This window comes from Tachyglossus aculeatus, chromosome 4, assembly GCF_015852505.1.
Source record: "Tachyglossus aculeatus isolate mTacAcu1 chromosome 4, mTacAcu1.pri, whole genome shotgun sequence".
Lineage (NCBI taxonomy): Eukaryota > Metazoa > Chordata > Mammalia > Monotremata > Tachyglossidae > Tachyglossus > Tachyglossus aculeatus.
This window is the reverse complement of record NC_052069.1, coordinates 74,685,323-74,707,624: the sequence shown is the minus strand read 5'-3', so window position 1 is coordinate 74,707,624 and position 22,302 is coordinate 74,685,323.

Genomic DNA, 22,302 nt, shown 5'->3' with positions numbered 1-22,302 from the left:
AAAATGGAGAATGAAGGGGACCCATAACTGAGCTTTGAGGTAGCCCCACTGTCAGATGGCAGGAGGCAGAGAAGGAGCCTGCAATAAAGATAAGAAGGGGCCTGCAATAAAGATAAGAAGGGGCAGGGAGAGTGTTAGAGAGAGGAGAACCAGAAGACAGTGTCAGTGAAGCCAAGGTTGCTTCCAGAGGGGGTGGTCCAAAGTGTCAAAGGCAATTGAGAGGTCTAGGAAGATTAGGATGGAGAAGAGGCCATTAGATTTTGCTAAAAGGTCATTGTTAACCTTATAGAGGGCAGTTTCCATTGTGTGAAGGGTGATGACCAGATTGGAGGGGATCTAGGAGAGAATTGGAGGCAAGGAAATGGAAACCGTAAATGTGGGCAACTCTTTCAAGGAGTTTGGAGCTGTGAGGTCAAAGGAGAGTCTTTTTAAGATAGAGGATACATAAGCATGTTTGAAAGCAGTGGGGAAGAAGCCATTAAAAAGTGAATGGTTGAAGATTTCAGTGAGGGAGCAAGTGATTTTATAAAGTTTGGAAGTATAGGGTCAGAGGTGCAGGTGGATGGGGTAGATTTAATAAGAGGCAAGAGATCTCCTCTTGAGCTACTGCTTGGAATATTGGGAAAACAGAAGAGGACACATGAGGAGGGAGGAACTGGAGAGAGGCAGGAGAGATTTTTAAGGAGATCATGCCTTATGGTTTTAATTTTGTCAACGAAATACGTAGCCAGGTTATTAGGGAAAAGAGTTTTGAAGAGGGAGTTTAATGCCTGGAATAGCTGATGGAGCAATGTATAAGATAGTCAATTAAAATGGAGAAGTATCATTGTAGGGCTGAGGATAGAGCAGAATTAAAGCAGATGAGGGTGAAGTTTTGATGGATGAGGTCAGCATGGTGTCTGGATTTCCATAAGCAGCCCACCTCAGTTTGAACACAGGAGCAGAGGAAGCGTACTGTGGAGATGATTCAAGGCGTAGGTTAGTGAGAAGCAGTATGACATATTGCATGGAGCTCAGGTTTGGGAGTCAGAAAATCATAGGTTCTAATCCCGGCTCTGCCACTTGTCTGCTGTGTGACCTTGGGCAAGTCACTTAACTTCTCTGTGCCTCAGTTACCTCATCTGTAAAATGGGGATTAAGACTATGAGCCCCCCGTGGGACAACCTGATCACCTTGTATCCTCCCCAGTGCTTAGAACAGTGCTTTGCACATAGTTAGCGCTTAATAAATGCTATCATTATTATTATTGTTATTCTTTGGGTCTCAGTTACCTCATCTGTAAAACTGTGAGCCCCACATGGGACAGGGACTGTGACCAACCCAATTTGCTTGTATCCACCCTAGCACTTAGTCAGTGCTTGCCATGTAGTAAGCACTTAACAAATACCACAGTTATTATTATTGTTAATATTATTAGTGGTACGAGATAGGTAGAGGGGCAGGGGAGCAAGGGAGTTGAGTTCAGTGGAGAGGGTGGTGTTGAGGGCATCAAGAGTTGGTAGTTTGGGTATGGAGACTGAATGGGGCATGATGGATTTTTAGAGAGGTTTAAAAGACTGGCAATTTATTTGGGAGAATGAGACAGATGGGCAGGGAGTGAGTGTATGGGAGAGAGAGTTGGTGAGGAGGTTGTGGTCAGATAAATGAATTTTTCCATATTTGGGAGGTGCTTAGTGCCAGTGGGTGGTCTACCAGAGATACATACCCATGGTTTCTTTGGATGGATCCGGGAATGCTCCATAGTTGGAAGAGACTGTGCATTGGGGAGTAGACTGTCCACAGGGGATACTCATGTTCAGGACCTTCAGAGCCAATAAGGAGGCACTTTATATCTAAGGGGATGGGGGAAGAGGGGCTCTGAGGTTGGGAAGTAGACTATCTTTTTATTTTTCTTTTTAATGGTATTTGTTAAGTGCTCACTATGTGCCGGTTGCTGTTCTAAGTACTGGGGTAGATACAAGGTAATCAGGTCTAACGCAGTCCACGGTCCACATGGGGCTCACAAGTCTTCATCCCCATTTTACAGATGAGGGAACTGAGACTCAGAGAAGGGAAGTGACTTGCCTAAGGTAACACAGCAGACAAGCGGTGGAACCAGAATTAGAATCCAGGTCCTTCTGACTCCTGGGCCTGTGCTCTATCCACTAGGCCATGCTGCTTTTCTTTCCACAGGGGACACACGTGTGCAATTCCTCCAGAGCCAATAGGGGTGTGGGGAATGGAAAATCCACCCGGGGATGCCCATGCCAGTTTCCTCCTCTGGATTGGGACGTGTGTGCAAACCACGGTTCTATCCTGGCTGCTTCGGGAGGAATCCTGGCTCCCCCACGCATGCTATTGTGAGAAACAGCATGACCTAGTGGATAGAATACGGGTCAGGGAGTCAGAAGGTCATGGGTTCTAATTCTGCTCACCCACTTGTCTGCTGTGTGACCTTGGGTAAGTCACTTCACTTCTCTGTACCTCAGTTACTGCATCTGTAAAGTAGGAATTGAGACTGTGAGCCCCATGTGGAACAGGGACTGTCCCCAACCCTATATGCTTGTAATAATAATAATGGCAATTGTTAAGTGCTTACTATGTGCAAAGCACTGTTCTTTTTCTTTTTAATGGTATTTGTTAACCTGTATCCACTCCAGTGCTTATTACAATACCTAGCACATAGTAACTGCTTTACAATTACACCACTATTCTTCTTATTATTCACCCAGGGCATTTTCCTCTATATCCCCAACCCCAGGGGTTGCTGCCCCTTCAGGGACAGAAAAAGCCATTCCGACAGGGATGGGGGAGCATGTGCCAGGCTGGCTGGCATCAGATTGAATCCTTTGTCTAGTAGATATCAAGCACTGAGGACGTGGAACCATGTTGGGTTGTAGTTCAATTCCTCTAGGGATTGGTAGGTTTTTCTAGGATGCTGTGATACATTTGCAATCCAAACAACCACCTCTTATGCCAGTTACACCACCTTCGTGATCCTGTGTTGACAGCCAAAGCTGAAGAGAGCCAGAAATATGCTTTCTGCCACCAGACTAAGAACTTTTACGCGTCACTAAAGAAACCCTAGGACCCAGTGCACACAGCCAACCCTGGGACTACTGAAAGGTTCTTATGGAACTGCCCTCTACCCCGACAAAGAGAGTATCATAAACGGATGGCAAGAATTCTAAAATGATTTTATTACCAGGCCTCCCGCCATGTAGGAGGAAGAGGGCTTTAGAACCTAGGAATTTGGCCAAAATGGGAAGGTTGGATTATGCGAAAACAATATTCACAATCAAAGCCATGAAAAATGGGATGGCACCTAAACCTGGTGGCAGTCATACAGAAATCTAAACGCAAGACATCTGCCTGAGCTGGAAAAAAATGGGGAGAGAAGAGAGGGGCCCAGAGCATCAGTTGAGATCAGAATTACTATTGCTGAAGTAGTCAGTGAGAATTCACCTAGACCATTCCAGGATGTTGGATGGGGACTCTCCCCAAATTGAAGAAATCTGTAGCATTGGTGCCTCTTGCACAGCTGTTTGAATGCAACAGCTAGATTGGCTCATCCAAGTCTCTGTTGACACCAGTGAGTTTCTAATTGAGACTGAAAAAATCCTAATTAGTGTCCTATTAGCTCTAGCTAATAATTAGCTCTAAAAGGAGCGTGGTCTAGAGGAGAGACCATCGGCTTGGGATTCAGGGGCCCTGGGTTTGGATCTTGGCTCTGCCACTTGCCTTTTGTGTGACCTTGGACAAGTCACTTAACTTTGCCTCAATTTCCTCATCTGTAAAGTGGGGACTGAATATCTGTTTTCCCTCCCCCTTGAGCTGAGGGAGAGGAACAGTGTCTGAGCTCATTCTATTGAATCTACCCTACTCATTCATTCAATCATATTTATTGAGTGCTTACTGTATGTACTGTACTAAGGGATTGGGAAGTACAATTCAGTAACAGACAGAGACAATCCCTACCCAACAACCGGCTTACAGTTTAGAAAGTGTTTGGCACATACTAGGTGCTTAACAAATACCACAATTATTATTATTATTATTATTGTAAAGTTAGTCTCCTTTTGCCCAAGCATCAAAATAGAAAGCTGGCCCCTCTGGTCTGCAGCTCCTTGATCTTTCAATATTAGATTGCCAAGGATTATTACTCACCGGTTTCAGCCCTCCATAGTCTAGGCTGTCTTGAGCATATACATAATTTAAAAAAAAAAAACCTGCCTAGCCATCTAAAATCATTTTAAAAGGACTATTTCAAGGGGATGTGGTCATTTTAAAAGTCCAGCTGGGCCCTGACTGTGTACACAGTGGTCCTATCTTGGGAAAGTAATAATGATAGTAAAAAAAAAAAAAAAGCAGCAGCAGCCAAACCAAGCCTGCTGTTGTCATAAACCCTGACCTAAACCCTAGGACTAACCTCACCTTCGGCAGTGCCATTAGGGAACCGATGCTTGAAGACACAAACACATCTGTCCCTGCAAGGCTGTGAAAGGGAAGCCATCTTCTAAATTCTGTTTCCTAGTGACCCCCTGAACCGGCTAGTTTTTACCTCTTTCACTACACCCCTTTCTTTAATCCCTTTCTCAAATGAATTTATTCTTTATACATTGGACTACTGAGGTAATATCAAATCTAAACATGTTTTCCTCCTCTGTGAATCATTCGGAGATTCCCGCCTGGCTCTAAGGAAGGTGGAAAATTCCATCTTCCAATTCAGTCGTGTTTTGAACTGGATGGAGGCTTTCCAGGATTAATTCGACTCTGCCCTCATGTGATAGAATTGAAAACTTCAGTGTTTTCACCCTTTCCAGTGAGATCATCCTTGGTACATTTTTGGAGCTAGGGGATTTGCTAGACTACAATGTAGTGCCGTCTAACTAGCAACAGTGATTGTTAGCAACTGAAGAGAACCTTGGAATTATTCTGACACACAGAGCGTTCATGATCCTGCACAAATAACAAGAAAGATTCTAAACCAAAGATCTCTGAGGGTGGAGGTGTAAGGGGTGTGTGTGTGTGCATGTACACACTCCTTCTTAGTGAGCGGGTGAATGATCAGACTGCACTGTTAGTCACCTGGTAGCTTGCTCTTGGCTTTTTGCCCTTCAAACCAGTCAGACCGTAGCTTTCCCCGGCTTTCAAGCAATCTCACATCTTTCAGGAGGCATTCCCCAATAAAGTTCCTCCTCTCCACGTTATATTACTCCAAGTCTCCTGAGCACTCGAGGATTTATAGTCTTCATGGCACTTATGAAAAAATCCATTTACGTACTCTTGTTCACAGTCACTTTTTCCCACTCTTCTGTCCTGCTGTGCCTGTATTTTCTCCAAATGGCACAATTCTTTTTTTATGGTACTTGTTAAGAGCTTACTATGTGTGAATCACTGAACCAAGAGTTGGGGTAGATATAAGCTAATCAGGTTGGACAGAGTCCTTGTCCCACAAGGGTTTCACAGTCTTAATCCCCATTTTACAGATGTGGTAAGCGAGGCACAGAGAAGTTAAGTGACTTCCCCAGGGTTACACAGCAGATAAGTGATAGAGCTGGTATTAGAAGCCAGGTCCTTTTGACTCCCAGGATAGAGCATGGGCCAGTAGGTAATGCTGCTTCTCCTTGCATGTGACTGTCTCCCTTACTTAGATTGTAACCTCCTTCAGGGCAGGCATCGTGGATTTGAACTCCATTTTCCTCTCCCAAGTGCTTAGAGAAGCAGCATGGCTAGAGAAGCAGTGTGGCTCAGTGGAAAGAGCACGGGCTTGGGAGTCAGATGTCATGGGTTGTAATCCTGGCTCCTCCACCTTTCAGCTGTGTGACTTTGGGCAAGTCACTTCACTTCCCAGTGCCTCAGTTCCCTCATCTGTAAAATGGGGATTAAGACTGTGAGCCCCACCTGGGACAACCTTGATTACCTTGTATCCCCCCCCCAATGCTTAGAACAGTGCTTGGTACATAGTAAACACTTAAATACCAACATTATTATTAATACAGTGCTCAGTGTATAGTAGTTGTTCCATCACTGTTTGCCAATGAAACCTGAAGGATATTTCTGTTAATGTTAGAGAAGTGCTGGACTCACCATCTATGATATGTTATCTATCAACCTGTGTTAACACTTCAACCAATGCATTGCAAAATGGATCCAAACTATCCAGATGGCAACTCCTGGAAAATGAAGATACATTCTGCCAGAACATATGTTTTCTCCATGCATTTGGCTAGAATAGCATTCAGGAATTAGGGAATGTGCATCTGATAACATGACCCTGTTTGATTGCAGTGTACCACAGTATTGGAAGAAACAGCTGTTCATGTGCACAGCATCAGCACGGGGGAGTACTACAGAGCACATTTTCTTCATAAAGGGGCAGAGTGCAATCTCACGTAAGTGGAAATTTGGGGAAGTATTCATAGTTATTGACACATTTGCAGTATTCCTACTGGAGCAGAAATCCCATCTTGTTTCACCAATGTGAAACAACCCCTTGAACTCCTGGAATAAACCCCTGGAAGACCCATTCAGTGAAATCTCCAAATACACAAATTATGTTCAATAATAGTAGTATTCGTTAAGCAAGCTGCTGAAAAGCAGCATGGCCTAGTGGATACAGCATGGGCCTGGGAATCAGAAGGTCATGAGTTCTTATACCCACTCTGCCACTTACCTGCCGTGTGACCTTAGGTAAGTCACTTAACTCCTTTGTGCCTCAGTTACTTCATCTGTAAAATGGGGATTGAGACTATGAGCCCCACGTAGGACAGGGACTGTTTCCAACCCGATTTGCTTGTATCCATCCCAGAGCTTACTACAGTGCCTGGCACATAGAAAGCACTTAAAAATACCATTATTATTATTATTTGGCAAGCACTGTACTAAATACTGGGGTAGATACAAGATAATGAGGTCCCTCTGGGGGCAACCAGTCTAAATAGGAAGAAGAACAGGTAATTGATCCCCATTTTGAATATGAGGGTACTGAAACACTGGGAAGTTAAGTGACTTGCCCAAGGTGACACAGCAATTACATGGCAGAGCTGGGATTAGAATCCAGGTCCTCTGACTTCCAGGCCTGCTACACTGTTTCCCTTCTCTAAATTCTTCAGAGAGCTGCGAATTCATTCAGATTGGGATGAACTACAGGAAGAACTCAAAGAACAGATCATGTGGGGAAAATACTGAAAGACAACCTTCAGTATGAGTTAGTGTATGATAATGTAACTATGAAAAAAGAAGCCAAACACTATTTGGGCTTTGGCCCAGGCAAATATAGTTCATGGCCTAGGAAAAATATCTCAGCGTTGACTACTTCTTCAAATCAGTGCTTAGGAGAGGTACCAGAAACCAAAAAAAGGGGCTATTTTGCACAACTATAAGTATTACTGATCACTACATCCTAGAGAGGTGTAGAGAAGGTAAGAGAAAGTTCAGGGGAAGGCATAGAGCAAAACCTCTCTCTGGCCTTTCATTCTCAGTTTCTTTTGCATGCTGCTCCTCAGCCTCCCATCCCATAATTGTAGGAGTCCCTCAAGGCTCAGTTCTGGGTGCCCCTCTATTCTCCATCTACACCCACTCCCTTGGAGAACTCATTCACTTCCATGGCTTCTACAACCATCACTATGCACATGAACCCTAAATCTACATTTCCAGCCCTGATCTCTCCCCTCCTCTGCAGTCTCACATTTCCTCCTGCCTTCAGGACATCTCTACTCCAATATCCAAAACAGAACTCCTCATCTTCCCACTCAAACCCTGTCCTCCTCCTGACTTTTCTGTCACTATAGACAGCAGCACCATCCTCTGTCTCACAACTCTACAACCTAGTGGTTTTCCTCATCTCATTTCTCTCGTTCAACCCACATATTCAATGTCACTAAATCCTGTTGGTTAAACCTTCACAAGATTGCTAGCCTCTGCCCTTTCCTTTCCATCCAAAATGCTACCACATTAATCTAGGCACTTATTCTATCCCACCTTGATTACTGCAGACCTCCTTGCTGACAGAACTCCTTATCTTCCCTACCAAATCCTGTCTTCTCCCAAACTTTCCCATCATTGTAGTTGGCACAACCATCCTTCCCATCTCACAAACCTGTAACCTCGGTGTCATCCTTGACTCCGCTCTCTCATTCACCCCACAGATCCTATTGTCACCAAATCCTGTCGGTCTCACCTTCACATCTCCAAGATCTGCCCTTTCATCTCCATCCAAACTGCTACCACATTAGTACAATCACTTATCCTATTCTACCTAGATTACTGCATCACCCTCCTTACTGGCCTCCCAACCTCCTACCTCTTTCCATTTCAGTTCATACTTCACTCCACTGCCCGGATTATCTTTCTACAGAAAAGTTAAGGGCATGTCGCTCCCACTCCTCAAAAATCTCCAGTGGTTGCCTAACCACCACCATATGAAACAAAAACTCCTCATTGTTGGCTTTAAAGCCAACATCACCTTGCCCCTTCCTACTTTACCTCCCTTCTCTGCTTCTTCATCCCAGCCCACACACTCCACTCCTCTGGTGCTAACCTTCTTACTGTGCCTTGATCTCGCCTGAATCGCCACCAATCCCTGGCCCTTGTCCTACCTTTGGCCTGGAACGCCCTCTCTCCTCAAATCTGACAATCACTCTTCCCCCCTTCAAAGCCCTACCGAAGGCACACCTCCTCCAAGATGCCTTCCCAGACTGAGCCCCAGTTTTCCTCAGCTCCCACTCCTTTCCTCATCACCCTGACTTGCTCCCTTTGCTGCCACCACTCCACAGCACTAGTGCATATATGTATATATAATTTTATTTATTTATATTGATGCCTGTTTACTTGTTTTGATGTCTGTCTCCCCCTCTCTAGACTGTGAGCCTGTTGTGGGCAAGGATTTTCTCTCTATTTCTGCATTGTACTTTTCAAGCACTTAGTATACTGCTCTGCACACAATAAGTGCTCAATAAATTTAACTGAATGAATGTGAAATCCTTATCTTCTATCTCTTCTTACTCAAATCCATACTTCACTGTGCTGCCCAGATCTTTTTTCTACAAAAACGTTTAGTCCATGTTTCCCCAACTTCTCAAGAATCTCCAGTGGTTTCCCATCCACCTCCTCAACAAACAGAAACTTCTGACCAGCAGCTTTAAAGCATTCAGTCATCTTGCCTCGCTGCTCTCCTACTACAACCCAGCCTGCACACTTCCCTCCTCTGGTGCCGACCTTATCTCTGAACCTCGATCTTATCTCTCTTGCCACCCTCCTCTCACCCATATCCTCCCTCTGGCCTGGAATGCCCTCTCTCCTCATATAAAACAGACAATTACTCTTCCCACCTTCAAAGTCTTATTGAATTAAGGCACTTCACATCCAAGAGGCCATCCCTGACTAAACTCTCATTTCCTCTTCTCCCACAACCTTCTGCATCACTATGATATCCCTCAACCCCACAGCACTTACGTACATATCTGTAATTTATATTAATGTCTGTCTCCCCCTCTAGACTAAGCAGCGAGGCCTAGTGGAAGGAAGACAGGCCTGGGAGCTGGGAAGCCTGGGTTCTGATACTGATTACTTACCAGCTATGTGACCTTGGGCAAATCATTTAATTTCACTGTGTCACAGTTGGCTTTTCTGAAAATAGAGACTAAATACTAATTTCCTTCTTCCTTAGTCCATGAATCCCATGTAGGACTGAGACTGTATTTTACCTGATTGTCTTCAATTTACCCCAGTGCTTGGCTTAGTAAGTGGTTAACAAATACCACAATTATTATTGAGTTGTTACAAATGATCATTAAAATGTTACATTTACTATATGTGGAAGGAAAGGTATATAAAAATAAAAGACGCAAGGATGATAATAGAAATGATAAGAGTGGTAGGACATGGTGTCAAGAGGAGTGGGATTTTAGGCTCTTCATGCCTCAGTCCAACAATCCTCCAGTCAGAGCTGCAGCCACACTCTTCCAAATGTTCTTAAAATTGAGGTCTGATGCCATCAGTGCTTGAACTCCTTTCAAGTGGAAGCAGGGGATGATGATGGTGTTTCTTCTCATCACATGAACAAAACATGTCTTGAATTCCATGTAACATCCTCAGGACATTCTTATAGGGGGTCATCATAACCCATATTTGACATTAGGAATGTGATATCCTAAAAGCTCAGATGATAGCCTAAACACTAAGGACTTTCCTCTTCTGTTTGTCCTACATTCTTTCATGGCTGTATTTCATATGTGAATTTCAGTCACACACAATATCTCACTGGTTCTCACGTCCAGAAACATTGCAGGAGGGTAGGGGCAGAAAATGTTAGGTAATATATCTCTTGCTATTTCAGAATGATATCCTTTTTATTTTTATCATTGAATAAATGAAAACAAATGAAGCCTGTTGAAGTGTTAATAGAAAATAGAATTTAAAAATTAGAACCAGAAGGTACACTAAAATCATCTAGAAAAGCAGTGTGTCTCCTTATGTTTGTAACTTCCCAAGTCATAAATATTCATGCTGTTTTTAATAGTAATGAAAACATCATTGGCTGTACAAAGAATAGGATTCTTAATCAAGCATCACTTTACCAATGAATCTTGATGTCCCTGTAGTGACCAATATTCATTCAATTGTATTTACTGAGTGCTTACTGTGTGCAGAGCACTGTACTAAATGCTCGGGAAGTACAAGTTGGCAATATGCTACTTCTGTCCTTATACATTATAACACTTTTTCAGTATCACATTATAACTCCTCAAGAAAGACACCTTCATGAGAAAAAGCTATTCAGAAGGATATGAGGTGAAAGTGGAGGTGAGCTTTAGTATTTTCATATTTTCCATTCCTTGGGGTAGTGGAAATAAGAGGATAGTAATTCAGTTTTACTGTCTTCTAGTAGTTTACCAGAGTTTCTCTATACACAGACCATAGAACTTTTGGTTAGCCTAGAAATCTTGCCTAGAAAGTTTTCTGTTTACACAGAGTGCACTCTGAGTCCAACTTTTCCAATGCCTAAATTTACTCCTCATATGCACTGCATCAGTGAACTAAACACTCTCCTTATAGTCTGAAATAAATACTTTTTCCCCCACAAAGTACCTAAGTTTAGGCACTGAGTAGGAAGAGTTCTGAATCAAGCAGTGATTCAAGCACTGGCTTCCCTGCTTGGATCTTTATAAGCTTCATGCCAAGCCCCCAAAATGTAAACTTTCCCCTCACTTTCATTCTGGTGATATTACCACATACCCTTTCATTCATCCCTGGTCACTTTGGCTTTTACCTCTTCCAGATTCTTGCACCCAGTTTCCATTTATGCTATTGTGGGTAGACATATGTGTGGGAATTCCCTATCCAATGGGAATTCAGGAATCCTCCAGGAGACTCTTAACCCCTGTTATCCTCCTTCCTCATCTCTCATTACCAGGAAGAGGCCCCATTCTTCAGGAACAGGGTTAGAACTCTGACCTCCAGATTACTAGCTCAGTGTAAGAGTCATTGTCCTTCACTGACTCCTTACATATCCCAGCAGCTTTCTGGGAAAAGCAATGAATAAAATCTTGGCAAGTATTTCATTCCCTAAAGCATATTGCACTGACTCAGGGACTTGAGAGAATTATTGCAACCTCTGCTTGAAGTGCTGTATGACTCTTTTAATTTACCCCTTTAAAGGTGGTGAAACAGTTACAAAATGTTTAATGTTTTCCCCTACATCATTAGGCATGTCAACACTGGATATCGGAGTGGGTCTCAGCTCTTTACCAGGGCAGAGTGTTAGATTCCTTTATTTGCTCCATTTTCTTAATTGTCTTTGGTCTCAGAAGTTACTAGGATAGCCACCAGATGTATAGCCAGTGAACAATAAAATAATCCAGCTCAATTTTACAATATCCATAAAAACTCCAATTATTCCCTCCACTTCCTGCAGCTCAGATGGAGAGAGAGCACAGGGATTTTAAGTTGAATTACCCTGGAGGATACTAAATTCTGCAGAAGATCACTGACCATTGCTATCCAAGAAAAGCATTCAATCCAGCCTTGCAAAGACAGCTTCCAAACTGTGTCCCCTATACAGCATGTTCAAACTTTTAGGTGGCTACACTTTAAACAATGAAATTCATTTTGATTCATAAACTGAAATCTGCTGTACTGTTGACAACGAGGTAGGTAAATAATGCTTGCAAACAAGCCTCTGAGGATGTGTTACAATTACTATACAAAATTTGTGCAGTGAGAAGCTGGCTCGGAGGTTGCCGAGATGATGTAATTTCACTGAGAGTTTGTACACTCTGCAATGGACATGATAAACCAATGTGGGCTAGTGGAAAGAGTACATGTCTGGGAGTCAAAGGATCTGGGTTCTAATCCCAGCTCTGCCACTTGTCTGCTATGTGACCTTGGGCAAGTCAATCAGTCAATTAATCAATGATATTTATTGAGTGTTTACTGTGGGCAGAGCACAATATTAAGCACTTGGGAAAGTACAATAAAACTGAATTGGTAGAAATGTTCCCTGCCCTCAAGGAGATTTCCATGTAGAGGGAGAGACAGATATAAAAAAATGAATAATTTATAATATATTATTTTATAGATAAGTACATAAGTGCTGTAGGGCTGAGGGTAGAGTGAATACCGAATGGTCAGAGGTCATAGATTCAAGTGCATAGACAATGCAGATGGGAGAGAGAGCTGGGGAAAACAGGGCTTAATTGGGAAAGTCATCTCAAGTCACAAATTCTCCAAGCCTCAATTTTCTCATCTGCAAAATGGGGATTACTTCCTATTCCCTCCTACTTATCCATTAGCCCCATGTGGGACAGGGACTATGTCCAACCTGATTATCTTGTATCTATCCCAGCACTTAGTACAGTGCTTGGCACATAGTAAATTCTGAATTATTATTGTTATTATTAGTAGCATTATTATTTATTCAGATTTTGGAACAAAAGTGAGGCTACCTTGAAAATCTGACCTAAAAATCCAGCTCTGCTAAATAATCTGCCCACTTATTCAAAACATTTAAATGATACTAATTATAAGGAACAATTCATATTTCATGGATCCCTGTATTTCATTATCTCTGACCTTGGATCCTTCCAAGAGGCAGATGGGAGTTGGTAACTTCTGTTTAAACAGATGAATTTACATTTCTAGACCCATTTCTTAATCACTACTTAGCCGATACATTCACCTCTGATTTTATACTAATGTAAAGATCAATCCCATTTGTTGAGCACTACTGTGTGCAGAGCACTGTACTAAGCACTTGGGAGTGTACACTATAACAGTGTTGGTAGACACATTTTCTGCCCACACTGAGCTTACAGTCTACAGAGGGAGACAGACATTAGTATAAATAAATAAGTTATGGATATGTACATAGGTGCAGTGGGGTTGAAGGAGGGGTGAATAAAGATAACGCAGAATGGAATGGGAGAAGAGGAAAAGAGGGCCTATATAAGAAGTATTCTTGAAGCTGTGCCTTCAATAAGACTTTGAAGATGGGGAGAGTGACTGTACGTTGGATACAATTCATTCATTCAATTGTATTTATTGAGCACTTACTGTGTGCAGAGCACTGTACTAAGCGCTTGGGAAGTACAAGTCGGCAACATACAGAAACGGTCCCTACCAACAACGGGCTCACAGTCTAGAAGGTGGATATGAAGTGGGAGGGCATTCCAGACCAGAAGCAGGATGTAGGTGAGAGGTGGGATAGATGTTAAGAAAGTTGGTATTAGGAGCAAAGTGTGCATGTTGGGTTGTAGAAGGAAAGCAGGGTGCTAAAGTAGGAGAGGACAAGGTGATTGAGTGCTTTAAAGCCAATGTTAAAGAGTTTCCCTTTGATGAAGAGGTGGATGGGCAACCACTCGAGGTCCTTGAGGAATGAGGAAACATGGACTGAACAGTTTTGTAGAAAAATTATGTAGGCAGAAGAGCGACTTATGGACTGGAGTGGGGAAAGGCAGGAGGCTGGGAGGTCAGCAAAAAGGCTGATACAGTAATCAGAACAAGGATAAGGATAAGTGCTTGGATTAATGTGGTAACAGTTTAGAAGGAGAGGAAAGAACGGATTTTAGCAATGTTGTGAAGGTAGAAATGACAGGATTTGGTGACAGATTGAATATGTGGGTTGACTGAGGGAGATGAGTTGAGGATAATAACAAGATTATGGACTTGTGAGTTGGAGGATGGTGGTGTCAAGAGGACATCCAAGTAGAGCTGTCCTGAATGCAGGAGGAAATGCCAGATTGCAGAGGAGCTGGGAATTCAGGACTGGAGATGTAGATTTGGGAATCATCAGCATAAAGAAGTTCAAAAAAGCCATGGTAGTGAATGAGTTGAAAATGCTGCTGGAAAATAGACGGGAAGCTAGAACTGAGCTTTGAGGTGTTCCCACAGTTAGGAAGTGGGAGGCAATGGATGAGTCTGTGAAAGAAACTGAAAATGACTGGCCAGAGATATAGGAGGAGAACCGGGAGAGGTCAGTGTCAGTGAAACCGAGGTTGGATAATATTTTCAGGAGAAGAGGGTGATCGACAGTTTTAAAGGCAGCTGAGATGTTCAAGAGGATTGGGATGGAGTGCAGGCCATTTGTTTTGGTCAGAAGGAGGTCACTGGTGACTTTTGAGAGGGTAATTTCTGTGGAGTAAGGGGAACTGAAGCGATATTGGAGGGGTTCAAGGAAAGAATTGAAGGAGAAGAATTTGAGACAGCAGGGGTAGCAAACTTATTCAAGGATTTTGAAGCAGAATGTTAGGAGGGAGATGGGGCCATAACTGGAGGAAGCTGTGGGGTAAAGGGAGAGTTTTTTTAGGATAGGGGAGACATGAGCATGTTTGTAAAGAGACATCAATAGAACACATTAAAAGGAATTATAAAAGAAACTTTCTGCTTCACTGACTGCTAGGCCCAAGAAAGGGTTGACTTCAAGGTGACCAGATTTTAGTTTTTTCCAGGTGACTTCTTAAAGCCACGGCTGCCTACGTACCACTGTGTACATCCTAGTCGAGGCCATATTCATGAGGTCCTGGGCTGTGCTCCGGGTGGGGCAGTGTGAGTCCCCACCATCACAAATCAGGTGGTTGATATATTCCCTTTAAGCAGTAGAAGTAGTAGTAATGGCATTTATTGAGCACCCACTGGGTGTTCTTAAACACTTACAACAGTACAACAGGAAAGTACAACAGATGTTTGGGGCATGTTTCCTGTCCATAAGGCGGTTACACTCTAACAGAGAATTTGACATTAAAATACTTTCAAAATAATCCTTTAACATTTAATTAAATCTTATATGTCATACAGTAGTCCCTACGTACTAGCAGAGGATTGGTTAGAGACACCTCCCATGAAAGAGGTGACGCACATCATAGCCCTAGAAAGCTTCTCCAATAACTCACAGCTCCCTGGGCTTTCCAATTGGGAGAGGTGGGATTGTGGCAGACAATCCCTGAAGAGCAGGGGCAGCGGGCATGATCATGGGTACAACCAACAGCCAAATACCAAGGGACTGCTATATAGACATACGTTTACTCTTTCTTTCACTCAGATTCCTATCCACACTAGGCTATTCCCTCAATCTTGTGACTACTCATATTTTTTAAAGCCTTTAGTGAGTCATATTGTCAACAGCCTTTTAAAAATTTTGATATGTTATGTTCACTGGTTCCTCTCTAACTTTATGACTATTAACCTCAACCAAGAATTCCAGCATATTAGTCCGGCATGACTTTATTTCCCTTTATAGGCACTATGCAATCTTTCCCGCATAAGGTTATGCTTTTTTAAATCATCACTGATCATAAATGTAATGATCAATTCTGCTAATTTTCCAGGCATTGTACCAGTTTGCAATCCTTAGGATCACCTCCATAACTCTTCTTGTATATGGAAGCGGCCAGAGAGTTCCTTCAGAACTCCTGGGTGGATTCCATCAGCATCTCAGAGACCTATTCACATCTAATTCATAAATTTTTTATGGTGTTTGTTAAGCACTTACTATGTTTCAAACACAGTTCCAAGTGCTGGGGTAGATACAAGTTAATTAGGTTGGACACAGTCCCTGTCCAACATAGAGCCCACAGTCTAAATATAAGGGAAAACTGAGGTAGAGAGAACTTTAGTGAGTTGCCCAAGGTCACACAGCAAGCAATTGGAAGATCTGGATTAGAACCCAAGGCCTCTGACTCCAAGGTCAGTGCTCTTTGCGCAAAACCATGATATTTCTAAAAACAAACAAAAATTGTCAATTTGGTCAAAACATACTATGTGGTCACCATATTTGTGGCCCTGCTACAAAAAACACATGGAGTGTGGCAATCTTTTTAACATAATTTAACTATATGTTATTTTATTTTTCAAATAAATTGATAAACCAAGCCTCCCGACTATCACCTTTACATCTCTGAATGTACCATTTTCCTGACAATCACTACGTAGTCACATTTTTGACTTCTGCATTTTGATATATCTAAATAATCTTTTGTTGTTAGCTTTAGCATTCCTTGCTGCTTCTCTTTAAGGGATGAGAAAATAAGGCTGGGGGGAATTAGACATGAACCCTGACTTAGTGGGGCTCTCCTTTTAGATTATAAGCTCCTTGAGAGCAGAGATCATATCTAATAATTATATCTTCTGAAGTTCTTCCTATAGTGCTTCACACACAGTGGGTGCTCAATTATTGATTGAACTATTTAGATATACATAATAATAATAATAATGGCATTTATTAAGTGCGTACAATGTGCAAAGCACTGTTCTAAGTGCTGGGGAGGTTACAAGGTGATCAGGTTGTCCCACATGGGGCTCACAGTCTTAACCCCCATTTTACAGATGAGGTAACTGAGGCACAGAGAAGTTAAGTGCCTTGCCCAAAGTCACATAGCTAACAATTGGCGGAGCAGGGATTTGAACCCATGACCTCTTAATCCAAATCCCGTGCTCTTTCCAGTGAGCCACGCTGCTTCTTAGTGTATATATGCATATATATTTCCATGTTCAATATTATTCAGCTATTTTATCCCGACATATTTGTACTGTTTTGTACTCCACAAAAGTGTTTTCTTTGGGAGATTGAAACTGCGGCCACTTTGCTGTATACCAGAAAATGAGAAGGGACCATCTCTATATGTTGCTGACCTGTACTTTCCAAGTCCTTAGTACAGTGCTCTGCACACAGTAAGTGCTTAATAAATACGATTAAGTTAATGAATGAATTAAAATCACTGACAGCCTAGTATTACCCATGGAAATATGGGGTTAAAACCTCCCTCAAGAATGCAGTTGAGCGTTCCATGTAGGCCCCAGGGACTTGTGACAGTTAGTAATTAGGTCCTGATTTTTAGCACTAACCCAGAAGGGAAAATATCACAACATAAAATACTAAAAGTCTAGCTTTGGCAGGTAATATTTTTATAGCCACTAAAGTTTAACATTGTCAGGGCCAAATTGAGGATTTAATGAATAGAAGTCATGTGGTTAGACCATGGGACCTGCCTAAAAGCTCTGGTTGGGGAACAGGATGAACCTAGTATAAAGTAATCTCTAAATTAAGATAATCACCAAACTATCCCATTTTAGCTTTCATTTTACCCCAGGAACATCATGTCTGGCCCACTCCAGGGGGTGGGGGAAGGAGGGTGCTTTTCTACTATCAACAGAGTGACCAGCCTCTTCCCAGAATGTTCCAAATGACTCGAAGACTCCCAGAATATCCAAAATAATTCTGGTCTGAGGTAAATTTTTTTGTCCTTCTTCCAGGCCTGTGGCCTTGACTTCTAATTTGGAACCAGCTTTTGTGTATTTTGTTTTGTTGTCTGTCTCCTCCATCTAGACTGAGAGCCCGTTGTTGGGTAGGGACCGTTTCAATATGTTGCCGATTTGCACTTCCCAAGAGCTTAGTACAGTGCTCTGCTCACAGTAAGAGCTCAATAAGTATGATTGAATAAATGAATGAATGAATTAGATGGTAGAATTGTGATGGCAGGAAGCACAACATCTTGCTTCTATGTAATAATAATAATGGCATTTATTAAGCGCTTACTATGTGCAAAGCACTGTTCTAAGCGCTGGGGAGGTTACAAAGTGGTCAGGTTGCCCCACGGGGGGCTCACAGTCTTAATCCCCATTTTACAGATGAGGGAACTGAGGCCCAGAGAAGTGAAGTGACTTGCCCAAAGTCACACAGCTGACAAGTGGTGGAGCAGGGATTTGAACTCATGACCTGGGACTCCAAAGTCCAGGCTCTTTCCACCGAGCCACGCTGCTTCTCTGCCAAATGCTTAGTATAGTGCCTTGCACTGAGTAGATGCCCAATACACTTTTCTGTTTGATTCCTGGGTTCAGAATCAAGGAAAGGAGAAGGGAGATGAATATGGAAGAGGGTGTTGGGGCCTATAGAAACACACGCAGTGATTCTGCATGAGAGCCAGGGACAGTTCTTTGTAATTCTTGCATTTCCAAATGGAATATGCCCCTTTCCAAATGCATGGCAATTCCTGCCACCACCAACCCTTTAGTGCCTGAGCCCCCTCTACACCCTGACATTTTGTGGGAGGAGTACTAGACCTTTACAGAGTCTGAATGGCTTTGGCCAAGACTACCACATTTTGGCTAATTCGGCTGTCCTGCAATTTCAGCTCCGGCCCGTCTTATGCAGTACTAAAGAAGAATCACAAGATGGCAGAAACTCACCGTCGTGTTCCTGTGTTGCTTTTAAAAAATTAGCCAGAGATCATAAATGCATAAACGCCAGAGTCCTCAAGAAACTCCTGGCATTCTTGGTTTTTAATAATATAATCAGAATGTTTCTCTGACAGCGGTTTAAGTTATTGGGTGGACAATTGCTAAGATTCAAGGCTACTCCAGTACTATCATTATGATCTACATCTTTGGTTTGATGCAGGATTTAATGGTTAATAATATAAAGACATTTGACTTCATTCTTCTTCTGTCATCACTTCCCTATACCCATTTCTGTCCATCAACAAGAAACAAACAAAGCAGTTACTGGTTCTGAGCTATTGTGATATTTTTAGCCTTGGATTGAAGAGTGCGTACCCAAATAGTTTTACCAAGCACTGTTTGAGTAATTCCAAAAGTTCCTCTATTAATAATAATGGCATTTTTTAAGTGCTTACTATGTGTCAAGCACTGTACTAAGCACTGGGGTAGAAATAAGATGATCAGGTCCCACATGGAGCTCACAGTCTGAGTAGGAGAGAGAACAGGTATTGAATCCCCATTTTGCAGATCAAAGAACTGAGGTTCAGAGAAGTTAAGTTACTTGCCCAAGGTCACACAGCAGACAAGTGGTCGAGCTGGGATTAGAACTCAGGTCCTCTGATTCCCAGGCCTGGGCTTTTTCCACTAGGCCATGCTACTTCCCACTGCTGTTTCCCCTGGGCTAAACAGATCTCGCTGGGGCCTGTATAGCCTCGTCTTTTTCCAGCTCTTAGAACAGTGCTTGGCACATAGTAAGTGCTTAACAAATACCATCATTATTATGATGTTCCTCCCATTAATTCCCTCAGAATGCTTTTGTCTGTCTCACCTTTCCTTCTGATTTACAACTTCAGTATTTATTTCTCTCACTTTTGTTCTGTCTGACTTCACCCTACTATATCCGAAGCCCAGAGCCATAATTTGTCACAGAGAAGCCATGAGACATGCAGTTATGCTCGCAAGAGACAGACCCACTCACACATAGACAGGCATGATCATACACACACATCAATCAATTGCATTTATTGAGCACTTTCACTCAGTAACCATTCCTCAACAAATGTAATGCATAATCATACAATAGTGAGAGTTTAGTCGTTGTATGAGGTGGAAGGAGAAGGGTGAGGCGGAGGGTGGGGGTACGAATGGATAGGAAGGTCCTTGCCCTCACTGCAGCACTTTAGAGCTGTTGATGTCAGGAGGGTCGGAGGGAGAGAAGAAGTCCACATGGTCACTGGGGACCAGTGGCTTCTTCCAAGTATTTAGTAGGGATCCACAGACTCAGAGCTAAGCAGAGGGGGAAAGACAAAGTAACCACAATAACAATTCTGGTATTTGCTAGGCATCTACTATGAGCTAAAGACTATACTAAACCCTGGGGTAGATACAAAATAATAGTAATGATGGTATTTGTTAAGCACTTGCTATGTGCAAAGCACTGTTCTAAGCACTGGGAGGATACAGGGAGATCACGTTGTCCCACATGAGGCTCACAGTCTTAATCCCCATTTTACAGATGAGGTAACTGAGGCACAGAGAAGTTAAGTGATTTGTTCAAAGTCACACAGCTGACAAGTGGCAGAGCTGGGATTAGAACCCATGGCCTCTGACTCCCAAGCCTGGGCTCTTTCCACTGAGTCACACTGCTTCTCTGTTGGATGCAGTCTATGTTCCAAAAGGGACTTGGAGTCTAAGTAAGAGGGAGAATAGATAATGAAGCTCCAAGTGAAGCTCTAATTTTACAGATGAAGAAACTGAGACACAGAGAAGTAATTTGTCCAAAGTCGCACAACAGGCAACTGGCAGAACCAGGATTAGAACACAGCCCCTGCTTTTCAAAGAACAATGAGGAGCCTGACCACCTTTTAGGCTACAAATAATGGGACTGTGCAACCTTTATTTCCTTTTCTTGCCTGTTATCTATAGCTGATTGGGTGGGAGAGGAGGCTCCCTTAGGAGTGCACAAGAAAGAGAGGGAACTGTGGAAATAAGAGCCTTTGCTTCCATAGCTCTACTATGAGCTAAAGACTATACTAAACCCTGGGGTAGATACAAGATAATAATAATAATGGTATTTGTTAAGCACTTACTATGTGCGAAGCACTGGGGGGATACAGGGAGATCAGGTTGTCCCACATGGGGCTCACAGTCTTAATCCCCATTTTACAGATGAGGTCACTGAGGCACAGAGAAGTTAAGTGATTTGTCCAAAGTCACACAGCTGACAAGTGGCAGAGCTGGGATTAGAACCCATGGCCTCTGACTCCCAAGCCTGGGCTCTTTCCACTGAGTCACGCTGCTTCTCCAGATAAGGTAACAGGCACAGAGAAGTGAAGTGACTTGCCCATGGTCACACAGCAGACAAGTGGTGAAGCAGGGATTAGAACCCATGGCCTTCTGACTCCCAAGCCTGTGCTCTAGTCACTATGCCATCCTTGTGGGCAGGGAATTAATTTACCAACTCGGTTGTATTGTACTTCCTCAAACACTTAGTACAGGGATCAATAAATACCACTGATTGATTCGACACTCAATTAATTCTCTCCTCCTACTTATCCACTCTTCTCTCACCATCCCAACGATGTGCTTTGTTCTTCCCAAGCGGATCCATTTACTGGCTGTGCCTCTTTCTCAGTTCTCTCGCTGATGACTTCTTACTCAGACCATCCCTCCTTCCTGGTGCTCCTGCCCCCTTTTCAATCAATCAGTGGCATTTACTGAGTGCTTACTGCAGCGCTGTACGAAGCACTTGAGAGAATGTAATACAATGATCAGTCTTATTGAGTGCTCACTATGTGCAGAGAACTGTACTAAGCATTCATAATAGAGATGGTAGACACAATTCCTGCCATCAAGGAGCAAAGAATTTAGTGAGGATTTTGCAATCTAGTTATTCCTGCAGGCCATAGCATTTTCCATCCTTAAAGCTCTCCTGAAATCACATCCCCCCAGGAGAACTTTGTTGTTCCCACCCTCTAATTCCTCCATTTCAGCACTTTAATAATAATATTCATTCATTCATTCAATCGTATTGAGTGCTTACTGTGTGCAGAGCACTGTACTAAGCGTTTGAGAAGTACAAGTTTGCAACATATAGAGACGGTCCCTACCCAACAGTGGGCTCGCAGTCTAGAAGGGGGAGACAGAGAACAAAACAAAACATATTAACAAAATAAAATAAATAGAATGAATATGTACAAATAAAATAGAGTAATAAATAGATACACACCTATATACATATATACAGGTGATGTGGGGAGGGTAAGGAGGTAAGGCGAGGGGGATGGGGGGAAGAAGGGGGTTCAGTCTGGGAAGGCTACCTAGAGGAGGTGAGCTCTCAGTAGGGCTTTGAAGGGAGGATGAGAACTAGCCTGGCGGATGTGCGGAGGGAGGGCAGGCCAGGGGGATGACGTGGGCTGGGGGTCGACGGCGAGACAGGCAAGAATGAGCTACGGTGAGGAGATAAGCGGCAGAGGAGCGGAGGGTGCAGGCTGGGCTGTAGAAGGGGAGAAGGGAGGTGAGGTAGGAGGGGGCAAGGTGATGGACAGCCTTGAAGCCGAGGGTGAGGAGTTTTTGCCTGATAGTGGTATTTGTTAAGTGCTTACTATGTGC